The 12,156-nt window shown below is 31.3% G+C and overlaps 1 long non-coding RNA gene across 1 annotated transcript; it reads right to left on the reverse strand.

Moving 5' to 3' along the window:
• Nucleotides 1–2,889: 2,889 nt before the first annotated feature.
• LOC146992871 (uncharacterized) lies at nt 2,890–11,908 on the reverse strand. Its single transcript, XR_015039073.1, has 3 exons — nt 11,774–11,908; nt 7,841–7,943; nt 2,890–4,008 (listed from the first exon to the last, which is right to left on the reverse strand). It is a non-coding gene; the product is annotated as an uncharacterized LOC146992871 (long non-coding RNA).
• Nucleotides 11,909–12,156: the final 248 nt, after the last annotated feature.

Consider the following 12,156-nt stretch of genomic DNA (forward strand, 5'->3'; position numbering starts at 1 on the left):
TCATCCGTTCTTTTTCTTTCACGATATCATGTTCTGCATTCCAAGAGTGCACAAAAATGATCACAAATTACACTAGAAGGGGCCAAAAGGGGAAAAAAGAAATCATTAGATTTTAACTACTTTGATATTAAAGAATAATTATACACAAAGAGAAATATCTAATATTGTTTCTTAATATATAAAACTTCAAGAGTCGCCTTCTTTGTTTTAAACTCCAGCAATGTGCTACATTGTTACTAAAAGCATGACTGCAATGCAGGTACTCTCATCCATGAGAGAGGACAGCTTAGTCCGATATACCAGAAATTATCTTGAAATATTACCAGGTGACTTTAATGTAATTATAGAAATATTTCACTCAGGGAAAGAACATATTGTATAGCTGCCCGGGTTCGAGCCCAGCTTTAATATAGCAAGCTAAAACACATCAAATGCCATTGAATGATACAGCATTTTGAAATGTTACAAAAAATTTAAATGCAATTTCGTGGAAGAGCTATTGCAATTACCTACATACTAAAATTTTGACCAAAAATTCAAGAAAACTAAGATACTCCTTTTTCTTTCGAAGGAATCAAAGTCAAATACTAATGTAGGGATGCTCAACCTATTGTACTATGAAACCTACACATAGGAATGAAATTTTGTCAGCTATGTGAGATGTCCAATACCCAGAAATTCCGTAAATTGTAGAATAGAACCTGCGTCTGAAAACAGACGAAAGGTAGAACATTATTCAAATACTTTACCTTTAGCCTTGAAGCAGGTGTTCTATATTAAACTGTGTTAATTCACATACAGAATTAGTAATATAATAGCTCAAAATATTTTAAGAACCAAACACACATTAAATAAACATTAAAAAATCTATATACATTTATTAGTGTTATGAGGGTTTATTCTGAAATATTATCAGGTCACTTTCAAAGAAATGATAGAACTTTTCACTCAGGGAAGGGACATTCTGTCTGGCTGCCGGGTTCCATCCAAGCTTCTGTTACAAAAGTTTCATAGAAGAATTTTAAAAATCCAGAAACAAAACTTATGAAGAAATTATTGAACATACCTGGTTCTATGATTTAGCCATTCTTACAAACATAGTAACTAAATCTTAAATTTGAGGGAGGGGGCGAGAGAACTAAACTAGAGTCTTTGAATTAAAGGGTATTATAAGTTCATTTTAAATCAAAATTAATTTTCTGAAAATATTACACAAATATGAGGAATATACATTTTTACCATAATGTAATGTACGTATTGCCCCATTGAAAATCTGGAGAACTAAGGGGTGAAATATAAGAAAATTGAAAGAATCATTTGGAAAATCTCATCGAGCTTAAATTAGTTTCTAAATTAGATGTCTTTAGTGTATTTAAAATTAGGTTAACTACTTCATTCACTTCAAACCCATTACATAATACTAGTATTTAAGAAAAATGGTAAAAGACTGCAAATATGTTAAATAACAATTCTATTGATCAAGAAATGGAAATAACTGATTTTCATCCTAATTAAGATCAAGAATATCACAAAAAGCCAATTGAATAGTCCTAGAACAGAAACATCATCAACAGTTAAACTTTTAAAAAGATAAATTCCTGCTTCCAATCTACTTAAAAATGTGAAAGAGGATTTTCAACAATGAACTTGTTAAAATCAATGTTTAGATACAGGATAACAAATCAACATCCCAACGACTGCAAGGATTTAGCCATAACATCGCATGTATCAGAGGCAAAAAAAAAAAAAAAAAAACTGGCAGAAGAAATGCAGTGTTAAATTTCACATTAAAATACCATTTCCCTGTATTTAACTTTCATCTTGCTGAATTTTTTGTAAATAATACAAAGAGTATACATTTTCTTTAACTTATTATACCACACATTTTTATACTTTGTGTTATGTATTTATAACTGAAATATTAAAAGTGCACTAGATCCTTGTGCTCGCCAAAATTTTATAAACTCAAAATTGGCTCCCTTTAAGTTAAAGTTGCACATAACTGCACTAAGGGAAGGAATGCAATTTTATTTCTTTGTCTGTATTTGGTTTCATTTTCATATAAAAAGAGTTAAAAATAGGGTTATCTAATTTTGTTATCTAGGTAACAAAATTTAAACATACATTTTCAGTAAAAATTACAGAATAAAAGATTTTGTTTCCCTGAAGATGCAACACCTCCCTATTCCAGGTATGGTACAGACTGCATACTGTCAGAAAGAAATTCCTTTCTTAAACAGGGAATCCATATACTTTAATCTGTTTTTACACAAGTACTGTTTATGACTAATGGTCCAGGAGTAAAATACTTTATAGTTAATCCATCTAAATTTTTATTATTTCCGGTCATCTGTATAGACTGTTTATTTATCACGACTAAACTACCAATCTGCATTCTAGATACCTCATATGATTCTTCAAGTCACGTTTCGTAGCCTATCATTTCTAATACAACAGGTACTTGCTGAGCGCAGACTTGTAAAGCGTGATTTCGCGTATAGCAGTACCTTACAGGATTCCATTTAATTTGTCCACTGCTAGAATTTCATTCATACGTGGTTCAACATTCATCCATCAACACCAGAAAGAATTCATCTGCTACTTTAAACAATTTCCATAGACTGAAAATGAAGTTCAAAAAAATCTTACAAATCTCAAATGCAAAGCATTCCGAAGAATTTTCACATATGGAAGATAAAGAAGTCAAACAATGAATCAGAAAATTACAAAAGAAGAATTGGGAGCTTATAAAACCCCTTGATAATAAAAGCGCTCATTACGAGAAACAGCTTTTAACTGAAGATTAGATGAAGGAATCGTTAAATAACAGAGAAGCAATGTCTGATCTTCTAGTGGAGATGGACACAATTAAAGAAAAAAACAGACACTTTAAAAGAGCTACTGGGAAATATGTGCTCTTTACAGCGACATGGTTACAGTTGCATCAGTCATTCTTATAAGCAAAAGACATCAGCTTTTTCAAAAAATAATTCTGTCATGTATTTGCCAAGAGAACGAAAACAAGTCCTAAAGAAACTTTCAGAGTGCTTTTCAAAACCAAGTTGAAAGTTAGTCTGCAGAATTTTACTTCGATAATAATAAAACATCTCTGATTTTATTTCAAAATGAATATTTTTTTATCGATTTTAAAGAGATCTTCGCAAATTGGTTCATAAAACTTCACAATATGCCAAAATTGTTCGGATTAGGGACAAAATATAATAAAGTATGCTTAAAACAACTAAGAAAAAGCACATTTTGAGCATCCTTAACAGAAGACAATTTGGCTCCACTAACTTTCTTTACGACTATACATTAAATTTTTATTTACATTTCTTTTTTATTCAACACTTAACTTTCAATGGTTTTAAGAGAAACAGCACTTGATAGAGAGACTCTAAATTCGGAAAAAACTGAAACAAAATTGGTTTATACCCAGGCAGTGCAATTACACTGGCCTGTTGGGAAGAGAAGACCCCGTTGGACATGGAAAATATTAGGCCACACAGAGAGGAAAATGTTTAGCCTCCTCCTCGTAATGCGAAAGGAGGCCACTTGGGAAAAAATTACATCACAGCAGTACTTTTGAAACCACTACGAAGCAACAGAACTCTAACAAATCTCAGACTTCTGATAATTATAGTGTGATTAACAGTTCAACCTCACTTCGAATATTACAATACAATATAGAGAAAGCACCAATTCAGACACTTCAATATGAAATTCAAAACCTACGAAATTAATGAACAAATGCTACCCTAAACATTAAAACATAATGTGACACGTTCATGTAAAATAAATAACTAGTAAAGCTTCAATATAAAGCAACATGTGAAAAGGGATGGACAAATTATAACATTCAAGTATTTCTAGTGGAAATAAAGTTGATATAAAACAAGAATTACCAGCCACAGATGTCTTTTTGCTCTGCATTATTCATCCGTTCTTTTTCTTTCACGATATCATGTTCTGCATTCCAAGAGTGCACAAAAATGATCACAAATTACACTAGAAGGGGCCAAAAGGGGAAAAAAGAAATCATTAGATTTTAACTACTTTGATATTAAAGAATAATTATACACAAAGAGAAATATCTAATATTGTTTCTTAATATATAAAACTTCAAGAGTCGCCTTCTTTGTTTTAAACTCCAGCAATGTGCTACATTGTTACTAAAAGCATGACTGCAATGCAGGTACTCTCATCCATGAGAGAGGACAGCTTAGTCCGATATACCAGAAATTATCTTGAAATATTACCAGGTGACTTTAATGTAATTATAGAAATATTTCACTCAGGGAAAGAACATATTGTATAGCTGCCCGGGTTCGAGCCCAGCTTTAATATAGCAAGCTAAAACACATCAAATGCCATTGAATGATACAGCATTTTGAAATGTTACAAAAAATTTAAATGCAATTTCGTGGAAGAGCTATTGCAATTACCTACATACTAAAATTTTGACCAAAAATTCAAGAAAACTAAGATACTCCTTTTTCTTTCGAAGGAATCAAAGTCAAATACTAATGTAGGGATGCTCAACCTATTGTACTATGAAACCTACACATAGGAATGAAATTTTGTCAGCTATGTGAGATGTCCAATACCCAGAAATTCCGTAAATTGTAGAATAGAACCTGCGTCTGAAAACAGACGAAAGGTAGAACATTATTCAAATACTTTACCTTTAGCCTTGAAGCAGGTGTTCTATATTAAACTGTGTTAATTCACATACAGAATTAGTAATATAATAGCTCAAAATATTTTAAGAACCAAACACACATTAAATAAACATTAAAAAATCTATATACATTTATTAGTGTTATGAGGGTTTATTCTGAAATATTATCAGGTCACTTTCAAAGAAATGATAGAACTTTTCACTCAGGGAAGGGACATTCTGTCTGGCTGCCGGGTTCCATCCAAGCTTCTGTTACAAAAGTTTCATAGAAGAATTTTAAAAATCCAGAAACAAAACTTATGAAGAAATTATTGAACATACCTGGTTCTATGATTTAGCCATTCTTACAAACATAGTAACTAAATCTTAAATTTGAGGGAGGGGGCGAGAGAACTAAACTAGAGTCTTTGAATTAAAGGGTATTATAAGTTCATTTTAAATCAAAATTAATTTTCTGAAAATATTACACAAATATGAGGAATATACATTTTTACCATAATGTAATGTACGTATTGCCCCATTGAAAATCTGGAGAACTAAGGGGTGAAATATAAGAAAATTGAAAGAATCATTTGGAAAATCTCATCGAGCTTAAATTAGTTTCTAAATTAGATGTCTTTAGTGTATTTAAAATTAGGTTAACTACTTCATTCACTTCAAACCCATTACATAATACTAGTATTTAAGAAAAATGGTAAAAGACTGCAAATATGTTAAATAACAATTCTATTGATCAAGAAATGGAAATAACTGATTTTCATCCTAATTAAGATCAAGAATATCACAAAAAGCCAATTGAATAGTCCTAGAACAGAAACATCATCAACAGTTAAACTTTTAAAAAGATAAATTCCTGCTTCCAATCTACTTAAAAATGTGAAAGAGGATTTTCAACAATGAACTTGTTAAAATCAATGTTTAGATACAGGATAACAAATCAACATCCCAACGACTGCAAGGATTTAGCCATAACATCACATGTATCAGAGGCAAAAAAAAAAAAAAAAAAACTGGCAGAAGAAATGCAGTGTTAAATTTCACATTAAAATACCATTTCCCTGTATTTAACTTTCATCTTGCTGAATTTTTTGTAAATAATACAAAGAGTATACATTTTCTTTAACTTATTATACCACACATTTTTATACTTTGTGTTATGTATTTATAACTGAAATATTAAAAGTGCACTAGATCCTTGTGCTCGCCAAAATTTTATAAACTCAAAATTGGCTCCCTTTAAGTTAAAGTTGCACATAACTGCACTAAGGGAAGGAATGCAATTTTATTTCTTTGTCTGTATTTGGTTTCATTTTCATATAAAAAGAGTTAAAAATAGGGTTATCTAATTTTGTTATCTAGGTAACAAAATTTAAACATACATTTTCAGTAAAAATTACAGAATAAAAGATTTTGTTTCCCTGAAGATGCAACACCTCCCTATTCCAGGTATGGTACAGACTGCATACTGTCAGAAAGAAATTCCTTTCTTAAACAGGGAATCCATATACTTTAATCTGTTTTTACACAAGTACTGTTTATGACTAATGGTCCAGGAGTAAAATACTTTATAGTTAATCCATCTAAATTTTTATTATTTCCGGTCATCTGTATAGACTGTTTATTTATCACGACTAAACTACCAATCTGCATTCTAGATACCTCATATGATTCTTCAAGTCACGTTTCGTAGCCTATCATTTCTAATACAACAGGTACTTGCTGAGCGCAGACTTGTAAAGCGTGATTTCGCGTATAGCAGTACCTTACAGGATTCCATTTAATTTGTCCACTGCTAGAATTTCATTCATACGTGGTTCAACATTCATCCATCAACACCAGAAAGAATTCATCTGCTACTTTAAACAATTTCCATAGACTGAAAATGAAGTTCAAAAAAATCTTACAAATCTCAAATGCAAAGCATTCCGAAGAATTTTCACATATGGAAGATAAAGAAGTCAAACAATGAATCAGAAAATTACAAAAGAAGAATTGGGAGCTTATAAAACCCCTTGATAATAAAAGCGCTCATTACGAGAAACAGCTTTTAACTGAAGATTAGATGAAGGAATCGTTAAATAACAGAGAAGCAATGTCTGATCTTCTAGTGGAGATGGACACAATTAAAGAAAAAAACAGACACTTTAAAAGAGCTACTGGGAAAAATTGCTCTTTACAGCGACATGGTTACAGTTGCATCAGTCATTCTTAGAAGCAAAAGACATCAGCTTTTTCAAAAAATATTTCTGTCATGTATTTGCCAAGAGAACGAAAACAAGTCCTAAAGAAACTTTCAGAGTGCTTTTCAAAACCAAGTTGAAAGTTAGTCTGCAGAATTTTACTTCGATAATAATAAAACATCTCTGATTTTATTTCAAAATGAATATTTTTTTATCGATTTTAAAGAGATCTTCGCAAATTGGTTCATAAAACTTCACAATATGCCAAAATTGTTCGGATTAGGGACAAAATATAATAAAGTATGCTTAAAACAACTAAGAAAAAGCACATTTTGAGCATCCTTAACAGAAGACAATTTGGCTCCACTAACTTTCTTTACGACTATACATTAAATTTTTATTTACATTTCTTTTTTATTCAACACTTAACTTTCAATGGTTTTAAGAGAAACAGCACTTGATAGAGAGACTCTAAATTCGGAAAAAACTGAAACAAAAGTGGTTTATACCCAGGCAGTGCAATTACACTGGCCTGTTGGGAAGAGAAGACCCCGTTGGACATGGAAAATATTAGGCCACACAGAGAGGAAAATGTTTAGCCTCCTCCTTGTAATGCGAAAGGAGGCCACTTGGGAAAAAATTACATCACAGCAGTACTTTTGAAACCACTACGAAGCAACAGAACTCTAACAAATCTCAGACTTCTGATAATTATAGTGTGATTAACAGTTCAACCTCACTTCGAATATTACAATACAATATAGAGAAAGCACCAATTCAGACACTTCAATATGAAATTCAAAACCTACGAAATTAATGAACAAATGCTACCCTAAACATTAAAACATAATGTGACACGTTCATGTAAAATAAATAACTAGTAAAGCTTCAATATAAAGCAACATGTGAAAAGGGATGGACAAATTATAACATTCAAGTATTTCTAGTGGAAATAAAGTTGATATAAAACAAGAATTACCAGCCACAGATGTCTTTTTGCTCTGCATTATTCATCCGTTCTTTTTCTTTCACGATATCATGTTCTGCATTCCAAGAGTGCACAAAAATGATCACAAATTACACTAGAAGGGGCCAAAAGGGGAAAAAAGAAATCATTAGATTTTAACTATTTTGATATTAAAGAATAATTATACACAAAGAGAAATATCTAATATTGTTTCTTAATATATAAAACTTCAAGAGTCGCCTTCTTTGTTTTAAACTCCAGCAATGTGCTACATTGTTACTAAAAGCATGACTGCAATGCAGGTACTCTCATCCATGAGAGAGGACAGCTTAGTCCGATATACCAGAAATTATCTTGAAATATTACCAGGTGACTTTAATGTAATTATAGAAATATTTCACTCAGGGAAAGAACATATTGTATAGCTGCCCGGGTTCGAGCCCAGCTTTAATATAGCAAGCTAAAACACATCAAATGCCATTGAATGATACAGCATTTTGAAATGTTACAAAAAATTTAAATGCAATTTCGTGGAAGAGCTATTGCAATTACCTACATACTAAAATTTTGACCAAAAATTCAAGAAAACTAAGATACTCCTTTTTCTTTCGAAGGAATCAAAGTCAAATACTAATGTAGGGATGCTCAACCTATTGTACTATGAAACCTACACATAGGAATGAAATTTTGTCAGCTATGTGAGATGTCCAATACCCAGAAATTCCGTAAATTGTAGAATAGAACCTGCGTCTGAAAACAGACGAAAGGTAGAACATTATTCAAATACTTTACCTTTAGCCTTGAAGCAGGTGTTCTATATTAAACTGTGTTAATTCACATACAGAATTAGTAATATAATAGCTCAAAATATTTTAAGAACCAAACACACATTAAATAAACATTAAAAAATCTATATACATTTATTAGTCTTATGAGGGTTTATTCTGAAATATTATCAGGTCACTTTCAAAGAAATGATAGAACTTTTCACTCAGGGAAGGGACATTCTGTCTGGCTGCCCGGGTTCCATCCCAGCTTCTGTTACAAAAGTTTCATAGAAGAATTTTAAAAATCCAGAAACAAAACTTATGAAGAAATTATTGAACATACCTGGTTCTATGATTTAGCCATTCTTACAGACATAGTAACTAAATCTTAAATTTGAGGGAGGGGGCGAGAGAACTAAACTAGAGTCTTTGAATTAAAGGGTATTATAAGTTCATTTTAAATCAAAATTAATTTTCTGAAAATATTACACAAATATGAGGAATATACATTTTTACCATAATGTAATGTACGTATTGCCCCATTGAAAATCTGGAGAACTAAGGGGTGAAATATAAGAAAACTGAAAGAATCATTTGGAAAATCTCATCGAGCTTAAATTAGTTTCTAAATTAGATGTCTTTAGTGTATTTAAAATTAGGTTAACTACTTCATTCACTTCAAACCCATTACATAATACTAGTATTTAAGAAAAATGGTAAAAGACTGCAAATATGTTAAATAACAATTCTATTGATCAAGAAATGGAAATAACTGATTTTCATCCTAATTAAGATCAAGAATATCACAAAAAGCCAATTGAATAGTCCTAGAACAGAAACATCATCAACAGTTAAACTTTTAAAAAGATAAATTCCTGCTTCCAATCTACTTAAAAATGTGAAAGAGGATTTTCAACAATGAACTTGTTAAAATCAATGTTTAGATACAGGATAACAAATCAACATCCCAACGACTGCAAGGATTTAGCCATAACATCGCATGTATCAGAGGCAAAAAAAAAAAAAAACTGGCAGAAGAAATGCAGTGTTAAATTTCACATTAAAATACCATTTCCCTGTATTTAACTTTCATCTTGCTGAATTTTTTGTAAATAATACAAAGAGTATACCTTTTCTTTAACTTATTATACCACACATTTTTATACTTTGTGTTATGTATTTATAACTGAAATATTAAAAGTGCACTAGATCCTTGTGCTCGCCAAAATTTTATAAACTCAAAATTGGCTCCCTTTAAGTTAAAGTTGCACATAACTGCACTAAGGGAAGGAATGCAATTTTATTTCTTTGTCTGTATTTGGTTTCATTTTCATATAAAAAGAGTTAAAAATAGGGTTATCTAATTTTGTTATCTAGGTAACAAAATTTAAACATACATTTTCAGTAAAAATTACAGAATAAAAGATTTTGTTTCCCTGAACATGCAACACCTCGCTATTCCAGGTATGGTACAGACTGCATACTGTCAGAAAGAAATTCCTTTCTTAAACAGGGAATCCATATACTTTAATCTGTTTTTACACAAGTACTGTTTATGACTAATGGTCCAGGAGTAAAATACTTTATAGTTAATCCATCTAAATTTTTATTATTTCCGGTCATCTGTATAGACTGTTTATTTATCACGACTAAACTACCAATCTGCATTCTAGATACCTCATATGATTCTTCAAGTCACGTTTCGTAGCCTATCATTTCTAATACAACAGGTACTTGCTGAGCGCAGACTTGTAAAGCGTGATTTCGCGTATAGCAGTACCTTACAGGATTCCATTTAATTTGTCCACTGCTAGAATTTCATTCATACGTGGTTCAACATTCATCCATCAACACCAGAAAGAATTCATCTGCTACTTTAAACAATTTCCATAGACTGAAAATGAAGTTCAAAAAAATCTTACAAATCTCAAATGCAAAGCATTCCGAAGAATTTTCACATATGGAAGATAAAGAAGTCAAACAATGAATCAGAAAATTACAAAAGAAGAATTGGGAGCTTATAAAACCCCTTGATAATAAAAGCGCTCATTACGAGAAACAGCTTTTAACTGAAGATTAGATGAAGGAATCGTTAAATAACAGAGAAGCAATGTCTGATCTTCTAGTGGAGATGGACACAATTAAAGAAAAAAACAGACACTTTAAAAGAGCTACTGGGAAATATGTGCTCTTTACAGCGACATGGTTACAGTTGCATCAGTCATTCTTATAAGCAAAAGACATCAGCTTTTTCAAAAAATATTTCTGTCATGTATTTGCCAAGAGAACGAAAACAAGTCCTAAAGAAACTTTCAGAGTGCTTTTCAAAACCAAGTTGAAAGTTAGTCTGCAGAATTTTACTTCGATAATAATAAAACATCTCTGATTTTATTTCAAAATGAATATTTTTTTATCGATTTTAAAGAGATCTTCGCAAATTGGTTCATAAAACTTCACAATATGCCAAAATTGTTCGGATTAGGGACAAAATATAATAAAGTATGCTTAAAACAACTAAGAAAAAGCACATTTTGAGCATCCTTAACAGAAGACAATTTGGCTCCACTAACTTTCTTTACGACTATACATTAAATTTTTATTTACATTTCTTTTTTATTCAACACTTAACTTTCAATGGTTTTAAGAGAAACAGCACTTGATAGAGAGACTCTAAATTCGGAAAAAACTGAAACAAAAGTGGTTTATACCCAGGCAGTGCAATTACACTGGCCTGTTGGGAAGAGAAGACCCCGTTGGACATGGAAAATATTAGGCCACACAGAGAGGAAAATGTTTAGCCTCCTCCTCGTAATGCGAAAGGAGGCCACTTGGGAAAAAATTACATCACAGCAGTACTTTTGAAACCACTACGAAGCAACAGAACTCTAACAAATCTCAGACTTCTGATAATTATAGTGTGATTAACAGTTCAACCTCACTTCGAATATTACAATACAATATAGAGAAAGCACCAATTCAGACACTTCAATATGAAATTCAAAACCTACGAAATTAATGAACAAATGCTACCCTAAACATTAAAACATAATGTGACACGTTCATGTAAAATAAATAACTAGTAAAGCTTCAATATAAAGCAACATGTGAAAAGGGATGGACAAATTATAACATTCAAGTATTTCTAGTGGAAATAAAGTTGATATAAAACAAGAATTACCAGCCACAGATGTCTTTTTGCTCTGCATTATTCATCCGTTCTTTTTCTTTCACGATATCATGTTCTGCATTCCAAGAGTGCACAAAAATGATCACAAATTACACTAGAAGGGGCCAAAAGGGGAAAAAAGAAATCATTAGATTTTAACTATTTTGATATTAAAGAATAATTATACACAAAGAGAAATATCTAATATTGTTTCTTAATATATAAAACTTCAAGAGTCGCCTTCTTTGTTTTAAACTCCAGCAATGTGCTACATTGTTACTAAAAGCATGACTGCAATGCAGGTACTCTCATCCATGAGAGAGGACAGCTTAGTCCGATATACCAGAAATTATCTTGAAATATTACCAGGTGACTTTAATGTAATTATAGAAATA

This window comes from Stegodyphus dumicola, chromosome X2, assembly GCF_044657685.1.
Source record: "Stegodyphus dumicola isolate Sdum_Otavi_A_Nest chromosome X2, ASM4465768v1".
Taxonomy (NCBI): domain Eukaryota; kingdom Metazoa; phylum Arthropoda; class Arachnida; order Araneae; family Eresidae; genus Stegodyphus; species Stegodyphus dumicola.